Below are 5,915 nucleotides of genomic sequence, written 5' to 3'. Positions count from 1 at the left end.
CCTATGTAGGTGAACTTGTGTCTTCTGCTCGACCTCTGGGCATGTTCTTCGAAATCAGTAAACATCCTGGGCAGGCTCTCTCAGATTTGAGGCTTGCCCAGAACAGCATTCAAGAGCTCTAGATCCAATTTCGTTTCCATTATTTTATAGGCCCTTGGGTCATTTAAGGCACTTAATCTCATTAAGCTGTTTTTATTTTATTTTTTCCCCACCTATACCTACATCTTTGGGACAGTGTGGATTTGGATGTGCTCAGATAAATCACCTGCCACACATCACACAAGAGATATGTTAGCTCCCTTTCTGGTACCAATCACAGTTCGGTAAAATCAGTTCAAACACCATGCGTTCTTCAAAATTAGAAAATAAAGCTCTAGGGACCAGCAGTTGGTGTAATGGCTATGTCTCTAGACTCCCATGTAGTCGACTGTGGTTTGAGTCCGGGAACAGGTGGCTTAAACTCATGTTGGGTGCGTGTGCGTGCGTGCCCAAGATCCCGAGAGGAGAATGGAGGAGAAGGGATTGCAGCGTGACCATCCTCCCTGGAGGGTGATTTCTCACTTTCTGCCTCTCTGTCTCTCTCTGTCTTTCTGGTGAACACACGCACCCTATAGCAAAAACTTATCAAAAAAAAAAAAGAAAGAAAGAAAGAAAGAAAGCTCTGGGAGACGGCAATGAAAGCATAATCTTCCTATTTGCCTTCTTTTGGCCTTTTTCTCTTGTTAGTCCCTACTGCTTCGGGTGTTTACATGTGTGTGTGCACATATGACACATAAGCAATAATTCACAAGTGCTTTAGAACAGAGGTTATGCTTTAAAAAAAAAAAAAATGCCAGAGGGCACCAGAGAGACAGCAAGAGAGGAAAAAGGGAAAGTGAAAAAGTACCCACTACCGGTTCTCCAGCATTTCAGCTCCCTTTTGGGATGTTGGTTATGCACATTTATGCCTGCCTTGTTTCCAAGCCACTGAGTCTGGTATGCAAACTATGCAGTCAGCCATGGGGGATCTAGTTGTCAAAGCCACTACACCGTGGGCTGGCCCAAGGCTATGCTCTCTGAGGGTGGGAAAGTTGTCTGATTCATTTCACATAAATGTTAAGCATCTTTTGACTTATGGGCTTAGAAGAATTATATTGAGGGGCCAGCAGGTGTTATAGGGGTTGAGGCACTGGACTCCTACATGGCTGACCATGGTTTGAGTCCTGGACCTGGTTGATGGCTTGCTTTCTTGCATTCCCTCTCTCTGGTAAGAGCATGTTCCCTGCAGCAAATTAAAATAATAATAATAATAATAATAATAAATAAAATTAAATAAATAATTATTTTTTAAAATAATCATACAGCAGTGCAGCTGGAAATCAGTTGGATTTTTCATGTTGAGAAAGTCTTTGCTAGTTGACTTTTCAGGGTATATGCATTCATTTTAATGTGATCATCCATATAAATATATGAGGCCCCTTTTGTGTGGTCAACTTTCTACTATCCTTTCTATAGAGGGATTAGGAAGCTCAGGAAAATTAATCTAAATCAATATTTTTATTTTTTTATTGCCATTTGAATTAGTGGAAAACAGCAAATGCCGATGTCTACCCCCTTTCACCTTCTTTCTCTAATGCTAGAGAATTTGTTTAAAAAATGTAAATGGCAAAACATCAACAGCAATACAAGCAAGAGAATGAAAAGTTTCCTGCTGCTTTGAGGATTGTGCAAAATGTTTATGGAGAATAAAGCTGACCAAATTGGTTGCCTTCGTTTCTATGTGGTGAGCTTCTAGACTGAAACTCAGAGCGTCTAGTCAAGCTCAGTCCGTGTAAATGGAAGAGATGAAGGAGCAGGCAGAAAGGAGGCTGGGTTGCCAAGGACTGCCGTGTGTGCTGTGCCCTGCACAACTCCAGAGAGCACCATTCACGTAGACACTGAGCACACATGTAAGGAGGTGTCAAGGGACACAAAAGACCTCTGATGGCACAGAAGTGTCCCCAGTGTCTGAAATTCCCCACAATCCAACTCTTCTCACTTCACTTCACGAGTAAGTGACCAATTGTGAAGTCAAATGCACGGTGTGAATAAAATGCAAGAATATTCAGTGGGATAATATGAAAATTTAAAAAATATCAGGGGCCGGTAGGTGGCATCATGGTTAAGGTTGCTAGACTCCCACATGGCCAACCATGGTTTGATTCCTGGACTTGGCAGCTTGCTTTCTCACTTTCCCTTTCTCTCTCTCTTACGTTAACCTTCTCTGGTCAAATGAAAAAAAAATAATAAATCAAGTTAAATGAAATAATTATTTTTAAAAAAAGAAGAAAAAAATTAAACTAACAAGAACCAACATGTAAAGGGTAGGGTTACTCTCTCTCTCTCTTTCTCTCTCTCTCTCTCTGTGTGTTTCCTGTTTATTTGATTTAAATGTATCCTCCTCAAGTTCATGTGTTGAGATTTGGTTCCAGTTGTTATGGAATTAGGAAGGTGGAGACTTACCCTGATTATGGCATTGAAAGTTGGGGCTTTTAGGAGATTAGTAGCAGGTCGTAAGGATGGGACCCCAGGATTGAATCCTGGTAGACTTATAAAGAGAGGAAGTGAGACATGAAGAGACACAGGCAAGCTCTTGCCTTCACAAGGTCAAGCCCCTGGACCTTGGACCACCAGAACTGTGAGCTAAACAAAGCTTTATTCTTTTTTTTTTTTGAGAGGTTTTTGCTATAAGGCATGTGCACTCGCCAGACAGACAGAAAGAGACAGAGAGACAGAAAGCGAGAAATCACCCCCCAGGGGGGATGGCCACGCCACAATCCCTTCTCCTCCATTCTCCACTCAGGATCTTGGGCACGCACGCACATGCACTCGGCGTGAGTTTTAAGCCACCGGGTCTGGAACGTGAACCGGGGTTGACTGCATGAGATTCCAGCAACATAGCCATTAAGTTAACTGCTGGTCCCTAAACCTTTAGTCTTCGTAAATTACCCAGACTCAGGTACATCTGTTATTAGCAACCACCGTGGACTAAAATGGTCTGGATTTTAAAAGGTGAGATAAAGTGACCCTCATCATCATTAGGATCAAAGCACCCCATTTTTCCTTTAGTGGACACATCCGAGGAGCACAGTTCGTGACGTTTTTGTAGTTCTGAGAACGAACGTTCTAAGCATGTAGAAAAGTAAAGTGTTAGACTATTTGGACGAAGTTCTTGGATTTCATTGCCATGGGTGGAAACAGAGAGCAGGTGAGCCCCTAAGCTGCTCCTATTTATGTGGGGAATTGAAGGTGAGTTCATGACTTCTTTCTACAGTTAGGGGCTGTGATTTTGTTAGCAATGATGGGTGATAAACAAAAAAGAAGAGCAGAGAGAAATCATCCCTTTCCATAGATGGATGCTCTCCTTTATCACTGTATTTGTGTGTGATTAAATACTATAATGATGGGATCTAACAGGTGGTGTGATGGTTAAGGCACTGGACTCCCATATGGGTTGACAGCAGTTCAAGTCCTGGACCTGGCGGTTTGAAAATCATTTCGGGCACATGTGCACGCATGCTCAAAATCCCAGGAGAAGAATGGAGGAGAAGATATTGTGGTATGGCCATCCCCTTAGGAGGGTGGTTTCTCACCTTTCCTCACTCTCTCTCTGACATGTGCACATGCCCTATGGCAAAAACCTAAAAATAAAAATTACATAATTATGGTAAAATAATAAGAGTATTCCAAACGCCTTGTTCTGGACCTGAGTAGAATGCTATTGATATAAACAATGCTGGTCAGTTATTTAAAAATGTGATCTGGGGCCAGCAGATGTGGTGGTTAAAGTGCTGGACTGCCACATGGCTGATCACAGTTCAAGGCCCAGATCTGGAAGCTTGAAAATCACATGCCCAACATCCCAAGAGGAAAATGGTGGAGAAGGCATTGCAGTGTGGTCATTAGCCCTGGAAAATGATTTCTCGCTTTCCCTCTCAGTGTTTCTCTCTCCAGTGAGCACACACATTCTGTGGCAAAGGAATGGAGAGAAGGGATTGCGGTGTGGCCATCCCCCCTAGGGGGTGATTTCTTACTTTCTGTCTCTCTGTCTCTCTCTGTCTTTCTGGTGAGCACACGCGCCCTATGGTGAAAACCTCTCAAAAAAAAAAAAAATCCTTAAAAAAAAAAAAAGATCTGGAGATCAAGCTCTTGACTAATATAGTCAGTTTCTGTTCTAGACTCATTCATTTAAAACTAGTAACATCAGATGAAAAGCAAGTTTACACTGCATGTTCAAAGTAGGAGTGTCTTTTTGACCAACAGTTTAACTCGTTGCTCTTCAAGATCCAGATTTGGTAAGTCCTTGAGGGTTGAGTATTCAGCTGCTGCCTGCTTCATGCAGAAGTTTAATTCTTTAAGTCGATAAAACATCATGGAAAGTGTTCGGAGAGGTCTACAGCTTGTCTTCATGGCACATTGATGGCTACTGGCTTGTGACCCATTAACAGGTCAAGTTCATTGTCAGTAACCACCGTATTATCCTAACCTCTCCTGCTGACCACAAAGCAAATGAACCAGAAGATAAGTTCTTTCCTGGGTCATTAAAATTTTCCATTTTGGTACATTTATATCTTTCCTAATGCAGCAAAGTAGCGTAAGTGTTATCATTTCAAGAGCTGAAGTAGGTGTTAGAGGTCAGAACCTGTTAACACAGACCTAACTCAGCAGTCGTGCTGTGGTGAGGTCATAGGTAGTAGGTCATAGGTAGTAGGTGTGAACATACCCACACATTGTCCATGTCTTGAAGACGTCTTTTTTTTTTTTTTAACTAGCTGTATGACTTGAGTATTCTTCATGCTTTTTTCCATCACAAATGTGACATGTGAGTATTCGCAGCAATAATTTCGCCAGGTCATTATAAAAATCAATTTAATTAATGCATGCTAAAGCACGTAGGTTAGTGTCTGGTACAGAGAAAACACTTGTAAGTGATATATATGATCTGATGTGAAAACTAAGAAACTATGCCCAGTTTGAAACACAAAGATCAGTAAGAATAAAGAATTTTAACAAATTATGAAATAAAAAAGAGGTATTGTGGCTATTGGCACCATCGGTACTAAATCTACTCCCATTGACTACACTCTGAATACACTTTATTTTTAAAAAGAATTAATTAATTAATTAATTAATTATTTGACCAAAGAAGGAAAGTGAGAAAGCAAGCTGCCAGTTCCAGGACGCAACCCTCAATCAGCCATGTGGGAGTCCAATGCCTTAACCACCGTGCCACTTGCCGCCCACCCCCCCCCAGATACACTTTATTAATAGGAACTTGTAAAAACGTAGAAGAATTGTCCATTTAGGGCCTGAAAAATGCCAATGGGTTTATGGTGATCTGGGATGCTCTGACACTCACTGTCACTAGATGGCGCTGTAGAGCAATTAAGCTTGGTTGCTTCTTCAGTGTGATTTTACACATTATTGTAAAATTAAATAATCCAATATGAGCATTTTGCATAGGCATAGGCGGTTTTGTGAATGAAAAATAGTGTGGGTATGTTCACACAGGTTTTCTACTCTCCAACAGCTGGTGTGGCAAGTATGAGAGACCTTGAGGAGGAAGAGGAGGTGTGAAAGAAGGTAATTGAACACAAACCAAGGTCAGGGTCAGTAGCCATTTGGGGTCACTAAATAGTCATAAACTATCCTCCAGGGTCAAACGGGCGAAGCTAAGATTAGCATGGCTAAAATGAAAGTGTGAGTTAAACAGAACTTCAAAAATAGAGCATGAACCCAAATCCCAATGGGATGGAGACATGGGGGAGTGATGATGGCATGACCAGGCCCCACTGGGGAGGGCTTTCTCCCTCTTCCCCTCTCCCTTGGGAAAACACACACACACACACACACACACACACACACACACACCCCCTGGGAAATAACAACACACAAAA

The 5,915-nt window shown here is 41.8% G+C and overlaps 1 pseudogene; it reads right to left on the bottom strand.

The window, feature by feature from the left end:
- The window catches only part of LOC106734356 (peptidyl-prolyl cis-trans isomerase A-like), a 10,038-nt pseudogene extending 5,610 nt beyond the window's left edge, over window positions 1–4,428 (bottom strand).
- Between the last annotated feature and the right edge of the window lie 1,487 nt (window positions 4,429–5,915).

Source organism: Tupaia chinensis, unplaced genomic scaffold (genome assembly GCF_000334495.1).
Source record: "Tupaia chinensis unplaced genomic scaffold, TupChi_1.0 Scaffold000098_3, whole genome shotgun sequence".
Lineage (NCBI taxonomy): Eukaryota > Metazoa > Chordata > Mammalia > Scandentia > Tupaiidae > Tupaia > Tupaia belangeri.
This window is presented reverse-complemented; position numbering and strand designations above follow the sequence as displayed.